At 44.0% G+C, this 20,392-nt stretch overlaps 1 protein-coding gene across 2 annotated transcripts in view; it reads right to left on the reverse strand.

Annotated features, from left to right (window-relative positions):
• The window catches only part of CASS4 (Cas scaffold protein family member 4), a 289,095-nt gene that overhangs the window by 79,404 nt on the left and 189,299 nt on the right, over window positions 1-20,392 (reverse strand). The window lies entirely within an intron of this gene.

Raw genomic sequence — 20,392 nt, forward strand, 5'->3', positions numbered from 1 at the left:
TGACTGTTCAAATTTCAACGAATTCTCAAACATTTCTGTGGCTTGAATACTTAGGGGCCTATTACGATGGCGGTCGGAAAGCCTCTGACCTTCAGTCGGAGGCTTTCCGACTTCAATTCCGATAGCTGACTATGAAGCAGCTGGTCGGAATTGAAACCGGCCAGTCATTCCGGATGGCTTCCGACAGGCTCAAGGAGCCCATCAGCCAGTCGGAGGCTGGCCAGTGATCTCAAAGGGCGGTCTTTCCGCCCTTGGGATTACAATGCAGGGTTGCCATGCCGGCCTTTCCAACATGGAAACTGTCGGAAAGCAAGTTTGGGGACCCCTAGCAGGGCCCCCTTGTGTGCGCGTCCTCCGGTTGGGGGCCAAGGGGATACCTATGGTGCACCCTGTTAATCCCTACACCCCATGGCAGGCTCCTTGAGGTGCCTGTCACAGGCCGCAGGGATTTACACCACCTCCCATTCCCCTATGGGAGCCTGTTGTAAGTAAGGCTGGCTTATGGCCATAACGCATGCTGCCATAGGGAAATGTTGGAACGCGTTCGGTCGCATCCAAATGAGGCGGTCAGGACTGCTGACCGGAGGTCGGTCGGGCCAGTTTACAAGGCGATGTCAGGCAGAAGCAATTCCACCAGACATCATAATCTGCCCCTTGGTGTGAAGATCTTGAAACTTCCTTTGCAAGCTTTTATAAAACCAAAAACATTGTTACATATATTGCTGGAAAGGTGGAAGGACCTGCTTAATTTCTAGAATCGCACATTTGATTGCTCCTGTCGACAGCTGGGTTGAGAGAAAGCATAAGGCTCTGTGTCATCAGGAGTGCCCAGAGACGCCGCTCCCTCCAATCTTGGTGCTTCTCTCATGCTGGTTAACAGCATAAGAGCACCAGGATTGGTTAAGTGAGTTAGCTGGGGCCCTGGATGTAACGTGATAAAAATAGGCCCGGATCGAAGAGGACGTGTCTGCAGAAAGAAAGTACGTAACTTTTCTTTTATTGTACTTTTTTTTAACGTTTTTTTTTACTGCACCCAGCCACTAGCCATTTGCCCATTCTCCACTTGCTATAGTGGCTAGCCACCACTGCCACTGCGGATACGCAAATGGCCACAATTAGTGGCCGCACCATCTCTTTTGGCATGCCATGGGCTTACTCTCTCAAAGGATGGAACTTGTGGGCCTTTTGCACCTGGTATTTGCAGCTGTATTACGGCTTTCCCTAATCTTTTACACGTCATGATCTTGAGGAGTAAAGGTGGCAAGGTGCCCAATGCTACCATTGGCTCACCCCAAAACAAGAGGATACCATCACTCATACCCATTCTGTTTATTTGATGTTTCTCTTTTAACTTGTACAACATTTGCATTTTCCCAGGGCTTTTATTTCCCTTTAGCATTTCTAGCTAGTGAGGACATATTTAATCAATCATTATCCCCCGCCTTAAAAGCCTTGCATTGGTTACCGCTTGCCAGAAGATCCATGTTCAAGCTGCTTTGTATCACCCACAAAGCGATATATGGAACTGTACCGCTCTTGTTCAGAAATAAAATTACCAAATACATTCAACAAAGGAACCTCCACTCTAGAGTGTCACCTTGCCTCAAAATCCCAAGCTACAAGAAAAAAACATGGGTGGAACATCCTTCTCTGTTCAAGCAACCAAACAATGGAACTCTTTACCCCACAACATAAGATCCATGGACAACCACCTTATCTTCAGAAAACTACTCAAGAATTGGCTCTTCCCCATATAAGCACCATAAGCAAATAGAAATATATAGCATACCCCTCTGTATATAAGCATGTATTTGTACTATAGATATGTACCTATATATGTGTTTTGCTTTGTGTAAACGTGTAGAATAATTATGTTTTAAAACAAATAAATCAAATACATTTTTAAGTAAACAACACTTGAAAGCCGGAATTTATTTAATGCATCTTTAATCTACATATACTTACTTCCTTTATGCATCTATATAAATTCCATGTACTTGGACCTATATATTTATTACTTTTCTGTTAATTCAGCATATCCAATGCACTTGCCTAATTCTCACTCTATACCTCTCTCAATATATCCTCTACCTCAACTCTCTGACTCATCCCAAACCTCTTTCTACTACTCTTTCCAATGTACTACCCTATTTCTCACACTATACCTCTATTAATATAATTAATCTACATATACTTACTTCCTTTATGCATTTATATACTTTCCATGTAGTTATGCATCTAGGGGCCAATTCACAGAACTAATCTGAGACAAAATCCTAAATTTACTACTTCTGGTATTCACAGAAGGCATTGAGCAGTAGTAAAGTTACAATTCCTAACTTTACTACTACTAAACTGAGACAAAATCCTAACTTTACAACTTTCGGTATTCACAAAAGGCATTTAGTAGTAGTAAAGTTACAACTACTAAATGCCTTTTGTGAATACCAAAAGTCGTAAAGGTAGGATTTTGTCTCAGTTTAGTAGTAGTAAAGTTAGGAATCCTAACTTTACTATTACTCAATGCCTTCTGTGAATACCAAAAGTAGTAAGTTTAGGATTCTGTCTCAGATTACTTTTGTGAATCGGACCCCTATATATTTATTACTTTTCTTCTAATTCAGCATATCCAATGCACTATCCTATTCCTCACCCGCACCTTTATCAATATATCCTCTACCTCCACTCTCTCATTCATCCCAAACCCCATACCACAACTATGGTCCGCAAAATAACCCTTTCTAGACTCTTGCCTACTCTACCCCTCCTTGCATCATCTCATACCTCTTTTACTATCCCGATCCCCCAAAACAAGCCTTTCTAAACCCTTCCCTCTGATTCTCCCCCTCCACATCCCTTTTACACGCCCCAAACCTCCTCCTACTGCTATGACCCCCAACACAAACACAAGTCTAAATCCTTCCCTTTTCTATCCCTCCACTATCCTTTTCAATCCAAAAAACAGACTAACATAACCACTCATATTTCACTATACTAATCCTTTATAGGTTCCAGAGTAACTTGCTACTTGCCGAAAAAGTGCTTCAACACCTCATCAGGGGTAGCAAGCGCTATATAAATGCACACCTTTTTCCCTTTTCTATCCCTCTGCTACCCTTCTCAATCCAAATAACTGACTAACATATCCACCACTATTTTCACATTTCACTATACTAATTCACAACTAATCCTTTATGGGTTCCGGAGACCCGTGCTACTTGCTTTAAAAAACGCTGTAAACCCCCATAAGGGGTAGAAAGCTCTATATAAATGCAAACCTTTGTTTCCTCTTCTGTACCTCCGCTATCCTTCTCAATCCAAATACCTGACTAATATCCACCACTCAAATTACTTTCATATTTCACTACACTAATCCAACACGAATCCTTTAATGGGTTCCGGAGTAGTGTGCTACTCACCAAACAAGCACCTCAACACCCCATCAGGGGTAACAAGCACTATATAAATGCAAACCTTTTTTCCTCTTCTATTCCTCTGCTATCCTTCTCAATCCAAATAACTGACTAATATCCACTAGTCAAATTACTTTCATATTTCACTATACTAATTTCATCACTAATCCTTTATGGGTTCTAGTGTAGCGTGCTACTCGCCAAAAAAGCCTTTAAACGCCTCGTCAGGGGTAGTAAGCACTATATAAATGTAATTACAATTACAATTTATGTTTTACCAGAGAATTTATGTTCCTACAAACATGGTCAAAGGATGCAAAGAGGTCTCTCGGGCAATCTCTTCAAATGTTCCACATAGGCGTTCACTCATGCAGACAACTGCTTGCCTCAGAGTTTGTTGTTTGTGAGGCATTAACAGGAATGGGTTGCTACAGGTTTTTTTAAGCATCCTTTATGAATGTGGTTTGTACCCACTTCTGAGAAACTTCGTAAAAGAAAAAACAACAGATTCATTCTACCGGATAAGTTAACAGGCACTTAGTTCAGGAAACTTGTCACATTGCGGTATCATTGTTTTCTCCACGGAGCGTGCACCACCAGGAGGCTGTGTGTTTTTTTACTATTACATGTATTTTATTTGATTCAAATGTGAGCATTGACTCTAAAATAAAGCTGGCAGTGAGTTTGTTTTTAAAAACATGTTAAAGTGGGACTCTGTCTGTGCCCATTTGGCTTGCTCGGGGCTTTTGACAGAAAGGTAGTGTGGTGCGCAGCACTCTGGCAAGGTGCATGGTTCCAGGGTTTGGTAGTGGCATTGCAATGTGCCCTTACGGAGGGAGCCACGTTCTGTTGTTTTGCTGGGCCATGGGAAGATGCAGGTCTTGAGGTATGAGGCGGCTTCATGCATCTCGCGAGACTACAAACATCTTAATGGTCAGCTTGGATGCATGGTCATAAATAGGGCCATGACCTCAACCACATTGCTGGTTATTGGTAGACATCCGAAGCTACGAGGCCAGTGTCACGTGTGCGGGAAGCCCGCAGGCGCAATCATGCTTGCCCGAACAATGAATTTGCCCTAACCAGGCACATGAGCTCTAGTGTTCGGAATGGGTGGGAAAAGAGAAACGTCAGGAAGGGGACACGGACAGGTACGTGGGGTCTTGGGGGATGGGGGATTGTGGTAATTTTCAGGGGTGGTTGGGGTTCAAGGTAGTTTTATGGGGCGGTGGGGGTTCGGGTAGTTTGAAGGGATGATGGGGGTTCGGTGTAGTGTTCAGGTGTGGTGAGGGTTCGGTTAGTTTTAAGGGGTGGTGGGGGTTTGGTGTAGCTTTAGCCCCTTCCACGCGGGGCTAATTCCCCCGCGGTGCAGGGGCGAGGGGGACCGCGCACGGCGCTGCGGTGCTCGTGACGACGTCAGCTCGTCGGGCTGCACAGCGGAGCTGTGCTCATGACGCGTCATGACTCTGCCGACTCAATGGAACACCCCGCACAGGAGGGGAATTAGCCCCTCGTGGGCGTTCCGCGGCGGTTATGACGAGCTCAGCTCGTCATGAGCACAGCTCCACTGTGATTCATGACGAGCTGAGCTCGTCATGAGCATCGAACGGGTTAAGGGGTGGTGTGGGGTTTGGGCTGGTTTTCAGGTGTGGTGGGGGTTCGGGGTAGTTTTTAGGGGTGGTGGGGGTTCAGGGTAGTTTTTAGGGGTGGGGGAGTTTGGGGCAGTTTTCAGGGGTGGTGGAGGGTTAAGTGTAGTTTTTAGGGTCGGAGGGTGTTCGAGGTAGTTTTCAGGGGTGGGGAGGTTCGAGGTAGTTTTCAGGCGTGGGGGTTAGTTGTAGTTTTCAGGGGGGTTTAGGACATTTTTCAGGGGTCGTTTTTAGGGCTCAGGGAGGGGGATTAGGTTAGTTTTTAAGAATTAAGAGAGGGCGGGTCATTTTTAGGATTCAGGGTGAGGTTGGGTAAATTTTTAGGGCTTAGGGGAGGGCGAGGTAGTATTTATGACTGGAGGAAGAGAAGTTATTAGGGCTCGGGGAGGAGGTTGGTTTACAGGGTTGGTTTACGTGGGTGGTAGTTTTAGGGCTTGGGCAGGGGGCATGGGTCAGTGGGGTCGAGTCTTAACCATGGAAATGTGTTTACCATGCATGCTATGACAACGCATAAAACGTTGTAAAGGCATGCATGGTAAAAGGCATATTTGTGGTTAAGACTTGCGTTGTACAGACTGCATGGAACCTGGCATGCATGGTAAACACATGCGTGGTTCCATCACACAACCCTGGTTATTTTGTGTCCTTTGTCAAGCCATTTGAGCACAAATAGTGAGTGCAAGTAGACGCTCATGCTCGCTAAATGTGCTCTTAGGGTAGGATTTCCCCCGAATTTACTACTGGCATATATATATCTATTTTCTTAGCCCAAAATGCACCTTGGCATCAAAATTGACAGGTAATACAGTGGGACAGGAATAGCAAGCATGAACGGCCGCTCACTCTCGCTAAATGTTCTCTTGCGGGAGGATTTTTCTTCTCCCCACTTACTCTTAAGTACACAAGAATGGGTAATCATATAATTATCAGTATTTCTGCATCAAAGAGTAATGCAGAATTACCAAAATTACTCGGAGTACTCCAGCATAATCGAAAATCTGCCCAGGCCAAATTCTCAACAAGGGAATTTCACTTTTTCAGCCCATGCTGGTCTCCATTTGACAGGAGTTCTTCCTTCTGGTGCATCTAGCAAAGACTGTGGCAGTAGTTTTTGGTTTGCTTGTTTTGAAGCAGTTTTCATTGACATAGTATAGTTCTCTTTGACTTGCAAGACGTTTCAAGCATTGGTTCTCAGTTGTAATTTATTGAGAAACTTGAGTCAATTTCAAGCAGTAGAGTGGGGGATTCCATGAAAGGAATTGAATAACCCCGCCCAAACGTTTGGGTTTGTCTTTTCAGCAGTGGAAAAAATATGCTTCTGCTTGCCATCCTGCTTGTGACTCAACAATGGGGTGGCAAAGTGAGCTAAAGAATGATGATGGATTCAATCCAGCTCTGTGACTGGGAGTGAGTGTCTGAAAAGTTTCAGCACTCCGTCCATCATCTCCTTGTTTTTGCTTTGTTCACACTAAGTTGGCAGGGTATGCCCTGGCGAGGGTCCCTTACTCACGTTGCCACTGGATCAAGCTAGCCTGGCTGATATGGGGTGTTACCCCATAACCGGTCCTAGGATACTTGTTTCTGGTCCAGGGAGGACCTGGCCTGGCAGTTAGGGCTGGACTGTTCCCATGAGGCACAGGGTCAAAACTGATTTGCATATAGCTGGGTCCAAACTGGGGTGGCAAAGTAAGCTAAAGAATGATGATGGATGCAGCCCGATCTGTGACTGGGGGTGAGTGTCTGAAAAGTTTCAGCACTCTATCCATCATCTCCTAGGGTTTGCGTGGTATTGGACTGCCAGCAAGGTAGACTTCAGCATAACTTACTTTGATAATGAAGGGTCTATGTATGCTTGTCTCGAACATCGTGTGGCGATACTGTGTGATTCATCACCACTTTGTATTGTGGAAATGATTGCATTTTCTTTAACTGTTATTGTAGTACTAGATGCAGACCCACATTCAAGGACGGTTCCAGTTATTTCAGATCTCCTTCCCAGCTGTACCCTCAAATATTGCCTTCCCCACACTTGGCCACATGCAACCTCTGGTGGTATTAACACAAAGTCAGTGCTGCCAGAAGAAACTACAATATTGAAAATGTGGATCATCTGGAGTATAGCATTCTAAAGCTTTGTACAGACCATATCAGTGGTCTATGTCTCAAGTGACTAGAAGGACCTGAAAAGCTCAATATTTAGACAAGCAAAAAATGAGTTCGACTAAGATTTTTTAATTAAAGCTGCTGTTTAAAAGAAGTCAGCCCCGCGTCTGACTAACTAATTAAGGAAATAGTGTCTCTGATTTTGTAACCCGATTGTATACCCCACAAAGTGAGGTTAAATAAATGGTGATCCTCTTTTCAGAATGACTAATGCAGCTTATGAAGGTCAAAAATTGCAAAAGTTAACAAAATACCCTGTTGGAATTTACTCAAGCGTCAATGTATGCTGTTCATGAAGAGGATGTGGCCCCTTCGTCATAGGTTAGTATCCTCCACATAGCTTTTAAAGGCTAGCTGTCAGTGAAGAGCCAATTCTATTCAATTAAAAAACTTTCTTTGGTTGCCTTGCAACCATGGGAGTACAGAATTATCGATAATACATATAACAGCCATCGTTCCGTCAAAAGACATTCTGATACACCAAATTAATTACAATAATTATGTATGAATTTAAAATAGGTAAAAGATAAAAACATGAATAAAATATCCTACCAAAAGTGTTATGTGCATCTAACGCACAGCTTGAGTACATTATTCTGAACATGCGCCCACACAGATGGTGTACAGTACGAAGTGCACTGAGTGTCTTGTACGTACAGCAGCCCGCAAGAACAAACTTACATAAAAACATGCTTCGTCATCATGAAGTTGCTTCAAATATAACAGTGACTGGTTGCAATGCGTCAATTTTTGGGACTTAATAGGAGGCATTAAAAAAATTGTCAAATGTTTCTGATAAAAACCACAGAAACAAGTAAAGTGCAGCATTGACTGTTTAAAAATATTATTGCAAAGCTATACAAGCGATTCTAAATTGTGCTGGAAGCCTGCCAAGTAGCAAAGTAAATATATCATTGTGTCTGCCTGGAAGTGAAACATTAAGGAGCATGTCCACCTATCTCTCCCAGCACATAAATAGTTGCTGGGAGTGTTGTCACGGTTCACTCACAGATATGTCAGTGAGGAGTACTTGAGCACTGCTTTAGACACCCTTCATTGAGTCAGGTGGTAGCTTGTTTCGATCACATATTTCCTTGAGACTCCAGGTTACTTGTTTACAGTGCTTAATTTGTAAAAAAAAAAAAAAAAAAAGTGGCAGGGCCCTCGTCTGGAGGCCTCTGCAGCATGCACCACACATTTCCTGTGCCAGTGCTGCCAATGATAGCACCAACACAATTACTAACCATCACACTCCCACAAGTGAGACAATTGGGACTTTTCCAGGCCCCCAACCCTTTGAGAATGGCTTGGGCGGCAGGTAAAAGTATTTTTAATGTATATTAAGTTAATGAACAACTCTTGTTGTGCTCATTTCTAAATTAGACAGACAGTGCCACCATGTGGCAGACAGTGACAAGTGCCGGTGTTGACAATTAAGTGCTGGTGCCGAGCACCGGAAACCATCTGATCAAATTAAGCACTGCTTGTTCAAGTCCCTGCTTTAGTTTGGCCAACACATAAACTGCCTCTGCACCAGTCACACCTGGATGTCAAAGGTCTACTTGAAGTTTATCCCTGAAATCTAAGTTTGATCTCTTTACCAATAATATGAGAAACGCACAGGTTCAAGAATGTCTGTCACCCATGAATTTGGATGGATTCAGGACTCAAAACTCACACTACTCGCCTTCCCACATTCAAAACAACACAAACTTCAAGACCTACAAAACTAAGATGACACAGACAGTATGGAACTCGCTCTGAACCTTGCACAGAAATAAAACCTATCTTCCATAAAAATAGTTACAGAATCACTCTGCAAGCACTGGCCCTTTCCCTCTCACCCATATGGTGGCAAACACTATGACAACGGTCGAGCACCATTTAGGAGTATTCCGCACATAGCTGGCTGACTGAGAAGACTAAAGAAATAAACGTGATCACCCCCCATGGTTCAAGAATCCCATTGGTCCTCACTACCCGTCCGCATCACTTTCAACTCTTGTGCATCAACTTGAAAGCCCCAATATGCTCCACTGCTTGACTGGCCAAATTGAGATCACAGGTGGCCAGCGCCATACACACAGCCATGCTAGAGACCGCGAAGAGCGAGACAGAGAAGCCCTTCCTTCGCAATGTACTCTTCTACGCCCATTACTGATCTCAGCAGCATGACAGCCCATGTACCACATGCAATCACGGTGCTCAAGCTCTCCTGTCTCTTCAGGATGATATGCCCACTGCACGCTAAGAAAAAATATATTGACAGATGGTAGGACTATGTACGGCTTGCTAGAATATTGCCTGCGCTTTTCTAGCATTGTGCTATACATTTAGTAGGATGTAGATCAGCAGAGTGAAGGGAATTCAGTACAGAAGTGGGTTAAAGGAGATGCTGAAAGAGAGATGAAAAGTGTGATGTGGAAGAGAGACAGGTTCTGAGTGGAGTTTTCAATTGAAGCGAAAGTCAGATAAAGGTGCTTACTAATGACACTGTGCTTAAGTATGCACTGACGCCACTTCCTGGCCCCGCCAGCCACACCTGACTTGGAAACAATGTCGAGGCAGGTCTTGGTGAACAAGCCCCACCCATTAGTGAAGCCTACACATGCACCTGCCTTTAAAGGGGCGTGATATATGTTCATTTATTTATATATATCTATATATATATTGTCACTCACATCCCTCACCACTGCAGAGGGAAAAGAGCACCACGGCAACACAGGTGAGATGTCAAATTCCTTTAATTCAGGCGTTGTGCATGACGCGTTTCGTTTTATGTAAAAACTTCCTCAGATGGGTAGCCACAAACACCAGAACCTGGATTCGCGTGAGGCACACGGAGAGCTGTCACATCGCCCATTCAAAAGAACTAAGGTCAACGCTGGGGAGAAGTGAGCAGACCACGCCCACTTGGGTTCGTACTAACTTCAAGTGTCTGCTCCACGCGAATCCAGGTTCTGGTGTTTGTGGCTACCCAGCACATTGTGACCAGTAGTGTTCTGACCAATCGTAGCGGGACAATTTGCTTTTAAATGTGGGCGGGAGATGCACTTGCAAGATTCCGGGCGGCTTCTGAGGAAGTTTTTACATAAAACGAAACGCGTCATGCACAACGCCTGAATTAAAGGAATTTGACATCTCACCTGTGTTGCCGTGGTGCTCTTTTCCCTCTGCAGTGGTGAGGGATGTGAGTGACAATAGTTTGGGGTGCAGCCACGAGCGCCCCTTTGAGCACCCACCCCGAGAGAGTCCGGCGCAGTCTTGTGGCAATTTGGAGGTTCTATCTATATATATATATACACATATATATATATTATAAATAGTATATACATACACACACACACATATATCTATATATATATATATATATATATCTATATATATATATATATATATATTATATATATATATATATATATATATATATATATATATATATTATAGTGCTTTACAGCACATGTGCTAGTGTTGCATCACTGTATAAATAATAGGTTTTGTTACCTTGTTCACATCTCTTAATCGTTTTAGGGATCAAAGGCTAAAGCTATCACTTCAGGAACCGAAAGTGTGATCTCCAGTTCACACACATACCTCAGCAGAGGGTCCACAATTAAACTAAACTATCACACTCAGCCCTCTACTTGCACAAGAGGCCAGGTCAACCAAAGCCATAACACTTCCAAAAGCAATTATTGATGGGGGCATTCCAAAAACTCCAGTGACAGCAACATTTTTCTAAAGAAAATATACATTCACTTTCCCGACATAGAAATTTAGTTTGTATTGTAGTTTCCCGTCTTTTTTTTTAATAAAGCTGTTTTATATTCTTGGCATGAAACGGATCCCACTTCTACTGGTATAATTTTCTGGCTCCAGTTTGATTTATCTGTTCTTTCGATCAATGGGAAATGTTTCCTGTCCCATGGAGGGACCTAGGAGATTGGAACCTCGGAGACTAACCCTGTCTTCCATCCGCTGACCCCCCCCCCCCCCCCCCAGCTGCGTCGAGCAGTCGGAGGGGTTATTAAATGAATTTTAAATTTGTGCGGGTAACCAGCAGAGCGGAAGTGGCAGTGTGGGAAAGCTCGGCCTCAAGCGGGGGCCTGAGTTCTGTACACCTCGCCGTCTGTAGCTTGTTTACGTCACATCCGCAGTCTTCTGCAACTGTATACAACAGCCAGAGGTTAATAAACTCACTGCGTTAGGAACATATGCAGAGAGTCCTGTGGAGCAAGGTCAATCTCCTCCAGAGAAACCCCGGAAACCTCAGACGAGCGCCACCATGGCTGGAGGGGATGCTCGTTTTTCCCACACTTTGTCTATTCTCTAAAGCCTCATTACAGAAGTATCTGCTCTCCTTCCCATGGATGGACCCGCAGCCCCGCCGCAGCCTCATTTTTCGCATGCACGTGGGCTAGCAGAGCGGAATGCGCAGTCTTTGGAGCTGCAATATTTTATTTGAGGTTAGTTGAAAAAATACACTGGATCTGAATACCACTTTATTGTGGGGCTGCATAAATGTCTTCATTTGTGTGTATATCTCTATCTATCTAGCTATCTATCTATCTACATCTATATATCTATATCTATATATATGAGGCAAAAATACAGTCCATGTTACGAAGGGCGAACTGATTAGCTGGTGCTTGCGGCACCGCTGGACTATTCCTTGAACATATGTTTGCCACAAATTTCCAAATATCACGCAGCACTCTCCAAAGGGTTTTTCTTTTTCTTTATTGATCAAGCCATCTTACGACATCTACGCGTTCCAACCATATTGGTCTTGATCACGGTACAAGTCCCTGTTCGCTTTGACCTTTTTATACCAAACTTCCACGTTGCCCATTATGAGGCATTGTGGGATAGGTAGTCTCTATTTACAATCAAGCCTATTTTCAACAGCATTGTTCGCTTTTTCCAGTGGTTCTCACATTTCCACTTGTATCAGAGCTGGGTGTGACTGTATAACTTTTGACATACCAAAGGTCTCACAGTAATTTTTAATCACATACCATTACGTTTTTACAACACTTGTGGGTAATTGCCCACACTCGCATGTATAACTCTTTTTGCCAGGTTAACACCTCTATTTAGATCCAGTGTCTACATGTTCTGTGTTTTGATCTCAAATTTGCTTTTACGGGGTCAGTGCCCCCTTCAATCAATTATTGAAACCTATGTTTAAACTCAGTGTCTATGCGGTCTGAATTTGATCTTTCTATTTGCTTTTCGGGCTCAGTGCCCTCTCCAATCTCTCTAAAAGCCTGTTACCTTCATAAGACAGTATGTTGTCCATACCCAACTCTTTTACTCTGGGTCAATTCCATATAGGACCTACATATTAAATCAACGCATTCACTCCATACTTATAACACTCAATTTGGAAGTAAATCTATGCATGTAGTATCTATTTGCATTAAATATTTTTTGAGGAGTAAAGATTAAAGATTTCTCTAAGTGTCATTACAGATGTATATACATCTCTTTGTGAATGCATTGATTTAATATGTGGTTCCTATATGGAATTGATCCAGAGTAAAAGAGTTGGGTATGGACGACATACTGTCTTATGAAAGTATATATAAAACAAGCATTTAAAATGCAATAGGTCTCACCTTTGATTAAGTTAAAGCCATTTGCTTTTCTAATGGTATTGTATAGCAAAAGAAATGGCTTTAACCAAATAAAAGGCGAGACCTATTGCATTTTTAATGCTTGTTTTATTTGGAAGTGGAAAAAAAACAGTGAAGGATCCACATTACTTTTGTATCCTCTCCTTCCCTGAGTATGTTGGAGATGAAAAAATGTGCAATATGCTAAAGAACCTGCTCGAGAATGCAACCCTAAAGGGTGGCCACAGCTCCAGAGAAAGGTAACCCTGGGGCTGGTGTAAATGGGCTGTATACTTTCACAGTGACTAATATTTCCTTCTGGTGAAAGGAGAGATGGCCTCTGTCCTCGTCCTCATCCCAAATGATTAGTCATAATATCCGGTCTCCTGCCAGACGGACTCCTATTGGGTTCTGGTTTCATTACTCCATCCCAAGGTGCAGATGAGACTCCTCTAAAGTATTAAGATGCGTTAACTAGTGCACGTGCCTGTATTGGAGGACACTGCTCCAAGCGTGGAAACATCCTTTACAACGCAACTTTTACCACGCAGTGCCTTTACGATGCAACTTTTACAACGCAAACCATTACAACGCATTGCGCTGGGGGGCGCTCTAGGATAGGGAATAGATTTAATTTACTATCCAACACCTTCCCTAGTGTCCACGGGGACTGGAGTTGGAATAGTAAATTAAACTATTCACTATCCAGCACCCCAAAGCGCTATGCGTTGTAATGGTATGCGTTGTAAAAACCGCGTTGTAAAAGCATGCGATGTAAAAGCATGCGTTGTAATGTCATACATCCCTCCAAGCCTGGTGTAGTGTCTTGCCTGGGGTATATACAGACACGGACACACGGAGTGAGTGGGAGCTTCTTTATTGGCTTGCTTCTCCGTCCTGGTACATCGGCTAACTGCCTTCCTTGGTCCCTGGCTCCTCCCTTTCCGCCCGCCCTCGGCCTTCCTCGGGCCGGTCCTAGTGCCCTATGTGTGTCCATCATTACACCTCGTTACATACCTTACCCCAAAGCCAAAATAGGTAGTCCTAGTTTCTCAGGATTAAAGTCGGTTAACAACTCTCATACGAGGCTCACTGATGGTTTATCTGCCCACTCATGCTGATGTTGAATTCACTGTCTGCTGAGCTGGCTCCACTTCAGCGCATCAAGCTCTCTCGATTTACTATCAGTCAAGCAAGTAGTTTGTTTGGAATGCTAAAAACTCTCACGCACTCACTCACACTCTTAGTCTCTCTCACGCTCTCTCACTCACTCTCACTCACTCTCACTCACTCCCACCCTCTTCCCCCTACCACGTGTTATCTGCATGTAGTTCAGGTTGAGGAACATCCTATTTTCCACCCGGTTCCATGCAATGCATGTTTCATTTCCAAAGTTTACTTAACCCAACTTTCTAACCCATTTTCAGTATGTCACCTGGAAGCTCTCAGGTAGCAGAAGAGGTGGCATGTAGGCTCACATGAAACAAATTAAATAAAGACATTGGAGAACACGAGTCAAACCAGTGTAATCGATATAGATTTTGAATGGATTCTAATCAATCCATGTGTGTGTAAGCACGTGTTGAATTGCATTAAATGATCATTCATATTATAGCTCTTTCCTTTCCGTTTGCTAGAATTGTCTATTTCAGACATTTGCAGCTATTCACCGAGAGGTTTTAGAAGTGTATTAAGAACCAGTTGGGTCTCATCCAGAAAAAAAGAATTACAGCAGCTGCAATACGTGCAAACATGAAGCATTTGAAAATGTAGCAGTATCACTTCCAGCTCCTAATCACTAAACTCCTTTTCCAGAGAAAGTATTTTAGTGTACTCCACATACAACAAAATATTCCCTGAAATTTGCTGTTGTTGGCCAATGAAAGGAATCACATTCATCTCGAGATAGAAGACAAATAGGAAGTGAATTGAAGGGAATTGAAAGTCGTAGTGTCATGCTAGTGTGGAAGTAAAAGCATTGACTGCAAGTTCAAGCAGAGACTGTACAAGCATTTGCAATGCAATAGGTCTCACAAATGACAATGCCTTTTATTTATGTTTTAAAAACATAAATAAAAGAAATTGTCATTTATAATGCCAATATCTCAAACTTGCGAAATGCAAGACCTATTGCATTGCAAATGCTTGTTAAGTATACCAGAGAGGATGTCAGTTGAAAAAGGCACTAGGTCGCGGTCAGCTGTTCTGCTGGGGTACAGGTCTCTCTTTTAAAATTAAAAGGAGCGAGACCAACGAGGAAGCAAGCATTTGTTACCGGGTGGGACTGCGGGAGAAGACAGCATATGGCTTACATAGACTAGAATGCACAGGGTATCAGTAGTATATTGGTTTTAATATAGTTACTGGTTAGACTGACAGCTTTTAGAAAGTTATACCGACACAAATATAGTTTAAAATCATTTCTGTCACTGAGGTGGCAAAAATATCATTGCCCAATATTACCAACACGGACGTGATAAATAAATCTTATTGATAAGAATATGAAGGGCTTTGTATCCCTGTGAGATATTAGCTACACGGAAGGAAGGGCCTCCAGCCCCCGGGATAAATATGCAGCACACATGTCGCTGCGGCGCAGTGTCACGCGAAGGGAGTTGGCATTGCAGGCTGAGCTCTGGTGGCTGCAGCCAGGTACCTGCTGCTGCCTGTTAATGTGGGCTGGTAGAGCGTGGGGAGCTCTGAGTGCCAGGCACGGAGGTGGTGACGAGGCCCGCGTCCGGGCCGGCCCGGGCCGGCGCCACCTCTCCTCTCTCTCATGCACACACACAGAAGCATGACGGGCACCTACCATTGCAAGGCGACTGCCTCTCTCCACCAGCACCCAGCCATCTTGCATACTGCATAGTGGTGGAGAAGGCGGTGGATCAGCTGCTGCGGAGGAGGAGGGGAGGTGGGCAGACCTGAGCCAGCGGCGGATCACGGCGGCTCTAGAGGTGATCCCGGGAAATGCAGCTCCGGGGCCAGGGGATAAGAGAAGCCACATTCCCTCTTTAGTTAAGGGGCGATCCATAACAAGTAAAAAAACAAAAAACAAGAAGCGCCCTAGCCTGCACAAGTAAAACTTTAAGTGAGAGCACGATGCGAAAGCAAACACGTGGCTGACTTTGCCAAAGCTGAGTGAGAGAAAAAAAGTGCCTAGGGCCTAATGAAGGAGAGAGTGTCACGCCGCTGGTAAAAGATCAAATCTCGGTGGGCGTGGCCAAAAGGAGACAAGGTGGCAACAAGGAGGGACTAACAAGCCTCCTTTGCAATGAGAAGCCAGCGTTATGCATGCAAGATGACGCAAACCAATCAAACAGATGGGTGGGGCTTCAACTCCGCCTCCTAGAGCTCTGGAATCTGTATTGATTCCAAGAAGCTCTTGTATGATGAGGGCAGCGCATGCGCGCTGCTTTCGCCAGCCGAGACCTAAGGGGCCTAAAGTGTTTTCTTAGGAGTCTTCCATCTTCACAGCTCAATTCTGGGGTTGCTAAATACCAGGGCTGTCTTGTCTTAATTCGCCCTCATACCTCTTTTTTCCATCATCTGGCACTTCCTGTCTCTTTATCGCACACTTGCATGTTTTTTTAACATCCCTGCTTTAGACGTTTGCCACTGTTTCCTACATCTTTCTCTCTTTTTGGACTATCTCTTCATAAACGACTGAAACAAAATAAAAAATGGGCCCCAACAGTGAGTCCTGCGACCACCTCCTACAACCACCACCACAAATTAAGCACTAGTTGCGTGCAGTCTTCTAAAATATATATACGATGAATGCGCAAGCTCACTTTGCACAATACTGTAAAGAGACAAGGGTTAGTACGTGGCCACGGGTTGGACAGCAATTTCCAGCTCAAAATTGGTGTTTGGAAATACACCCAAACTGATTGGTATCAAGGCAAATGATAATCCCCGAGTGACAAGCTCTTATTTGATCTAAAACAATGTGTCTTAAGTCTCTTTTTTTTTTAAGTAACCCAATCATTTGATTTCTTTAATTTTAGTAACAGTTCCACACAAGGGCATCCAGTTCTACGGTCCATATTCCACACCAGTCTACGTGCAAGCACGAATGTGTCATTATCAAAATGTGGTACAGTGACCTCACAGTCCTGGTGTGCTAGCATATACAGCTTAAATCTCACTCTTCAAAGAGTTTAATTCAGGGATCTTAAGACAATCAATGGGGACTCGATATTTAATCCTAGGTTTAACGTGCTGCCAGCAAGGTCTACTTAGGCTCTTGAGTTATGTTCATAGTAAGTCATCACTGCTGTCACCCTGGCAGCATGGTTCTGGATTTTCCTTCGCATACCATTGCATTGGGATACCACACCTTTATCTTTCCTGGGTGATTCTTAGCATATATTTGGCTCTGGAAATGAGAGAATTAATTAAATATTGTTGCGTGTGTCTGTTTAGGGTCAGAGGGCCTGGTTTAAAGTAGGATGGTATGAAAAATGATCAGAGATCTGGCGGAAGTCCTAAAATCGGGAACAAGTCTGTTGTTGGAATTCCCAAAGCCATTCTATCCCTATAGCCGGCTCACACAAAGGTCAATTCATAGTGCAGATGAAGGACAGAAGAGATTGACAGAAAGAACAAGAAGAGGAAAGGAGTTTGTCCAATAAATACAATGAGGCAGGAGAAATTTGGATGGAGTGCATTGTGGTTAGATGACTTTATGCATCTCCCGAAAGGTAAACTGGAGCAGAAGAGACAAGAGAAGTGTTAAAGGAGAAACTCCCACCAAAGGCAGATAACCCCACGCTGCGCAGTGCATTCAGTCATGCGCAGGGGAGGCTGCCCACAAGGCCTGTGGCCAACACCCCACATACAGCCAACCACCCCAAAGGCAGTCAACTTCACACTGCGCACCATCTTGCAACCCCATGGGTCAAGCCTTAATAGGCCCTGGGGTCCCCTTTCCCCAAGGCCGAATTAAACAAAAAGGGGGAGGGGCCACACACTCCCCTCCCGAGCCTTATCAGGCCCCAGGGAACCCATCCCTGGGGCCAAAGCCAATAAAATAGGGGTGGGGGCCATACAGCCCACCTCCCCGAGCCTTATTAGGTCCCAGGGACCCCATCCTCCAGGGCTAAATATAATATAAAAGGGAAAGGGGGCCACCTGTCCCCCTCCCTTAGCCTTTTTAGGACCCGGGGACCCAATTCCCTAGGGCTGTACCTTATTTTATAGGCGAGCGGGCTGCACGGCCCCCTCCTCCATGCCTTATTCGGTCACAGGAACCCCATCCCAAGGCGCTGAGTAACTAGGGGGGGGGCGTGTGGCCTCACTCCCTGGTCCTAATTAGCCCCCAGGGTTCTCATCCACGGGACTAAGATATAAATAAAAGGGAAGGGGGCAGCATGGCCCTCCACCCCAAGCATTTAGAGGCCCCAGGGAACCCACCCTCAGGGCTGTATATTTTTTTGAATGGGAGGGGTTCTGTGTGCTCCCCCAGAGCCTCATCAGGCCCTGGGTACCCCCACACCCCAGGACCATTTTTATTTTAAAGAGCTGGGGGGCACTTGGCCCCCCTTCCAAGCCTATTTTGGCCCCAGGGACCCCTTCGCTCAGGCCCTGTCTTTAAATTATGTGGGTGCCTTAGTGCCCATCCAGGGCACCCACCAAGCACAACAACGGGGGCCACAGGGGAAGTCCCAGGGCCCCCCAGGGCCCAACCGGCTCCCCGCATAGTGCGCCAGCCAGCATTGCTCCCGCACGGACAAAGCAGCTGCATTTATGCTAATTACTCCGGGCAGCAGCAATATGTTGATCTGTTTCCCTACCCACATCAGTGCTCACTGGGAGCAAACACAAATTTCCCTGCTCGCGCAGATGCGGGCAGGGAAACTACTGTTCCCGGAGATGGGCTCCCCTGGACACAGTATTTGAGCCGGCCCTGGGTGATGGGGTGTCTGGGGTCATTAAAGGCTCGGTGGGGGGGGCACCTGGCCCCTTCACCTTTTTTTATACATATAGGCCCCGGAGATGGGGACACTGTCAGTTGAAAACGGCTTGGATAAGTAAGCTGCGTGACCCCTCCCCTTAAAAAAGACTTTGGGCCCCAAGGGATGCGGTCCCCAGGGCAGGAAATTGCTTGGGGAGGGGTACCCCCCAAAAATGCATCACCCCCCACACCCTGGTCCACCCAGGGGGGTCTAAAAAGAAGTGCGGAGCCCACGATTCTTTGTTTGAAAATTGCCACGGTTTTGCAGATCCACTGCGAATTTGTGGCAATTTTTTTTTTTTTTTTTAGTTTTTGGCCCCAGGCCTAGGGGTCAGGGTATCTCTATCCTGTGCCCTTATTTTTATTTTTTTTTGTTAGGGCTCATGACCGAGGTGGTGGCAGCCAATCAGATCTCAGTTTGAGATCTCTCTGCTCCATGCATTCTCTGAGGTGTGATATATATACATTTTCATTGACCCGTAATTTCGCCAAAACTACTGAACAGATTTACACCAATTCACATCAAGCATTTGCAATGCAATAGGTCTCGTAATAGGAAAGTTTGAGCTATTGGTGTTGTAAATGACAATTTTTTTATTTAGGTTTTGTTTTTGAAAATAGCTAAATTAATAGCTTTGTCATTTACCATGCCAACTTTCGCAAATGTGACACCTATAGCATTTGTAATGCAATATGTGTTGTATGTACGTGACTTACATGTATTGATATTACAAATAACAATGGTTTTTAATTTTTTTTAATAATTAATACTTAAATAAAAGTTATTGTAATTTATAATGGCAAAAGCTTAAACTTTTGTAAATAACATTTGTGAAGATTATGTTCAGTGTATTTTATTGTGACAAAAATCCAAGATCATATGTCAAATATTAACATCTTTTTGTTACATTTGTAATAAAGCTTGAAACATTGAGATAACATATTTGAACCAGTTGTTGTTGAATGGTTGCACAGATTGATGCTGTGGTGGAGATCAGTGATGTTGTGGTGCCACTGAGTGATGCTGTGGTGGCGCTGAGTGATGCTGTATGCTATGCTATGTTTCGTTTTGCTATCCTATGTTTTGTTTTGTTATGCTATGCTATGCTGTTTTGTTATGCTATGCTATGCTGTTTTGTTATGCTATGCTAGGTTTTGTTATGCTATGCTATACTATGTTTTGTTATGCTATGCTATGCTCTGCTTTGTTATGCTATGCTATGTTTTGCTCTGCTATGCTTTGTTATGCTATGCTATGTTTTGTTGTGTTTTATTATGCTATGCTTTGTTTTGTTATGCTATGTTTTGTTATGCTATGCTATGTTTTGTTGTGTTGGTATGCTATGCTGTGTTTTGCTATGCTATTATGTTTTGTTATGTTTTGTTCAGCCATGCTATGTTTTGTTTTGTTAAGCTCTGCTGTTTTGTTGTGTTTTGTTATGCTATGTTTTGTTATGCTATGTTTTGTTTTGCTATCCTATGCTTTCTTTTGTTATGCTATGCTATGTTTAGTTTTGCTATCCTATGCTTTGTTTTGTTATGCTATGCTATGTTTTGTTGTGTTTTGTTATGCTATGCTATGTTTTGTTGTGTTTT

Source organism: Lissotriton helveticus, chromosome 7, assembly GCF_964261635.1.
Source record: "Lissotriton helveticus chromosome 7, aLisHel1.1, whole genome shotgun sequence".
Lineage (NCBI taxonomy): Eukaryota > Metazoa > Chordata > Amphibia > Caudata > Salamandridae > Lissotriton > Lissotriton helveticus.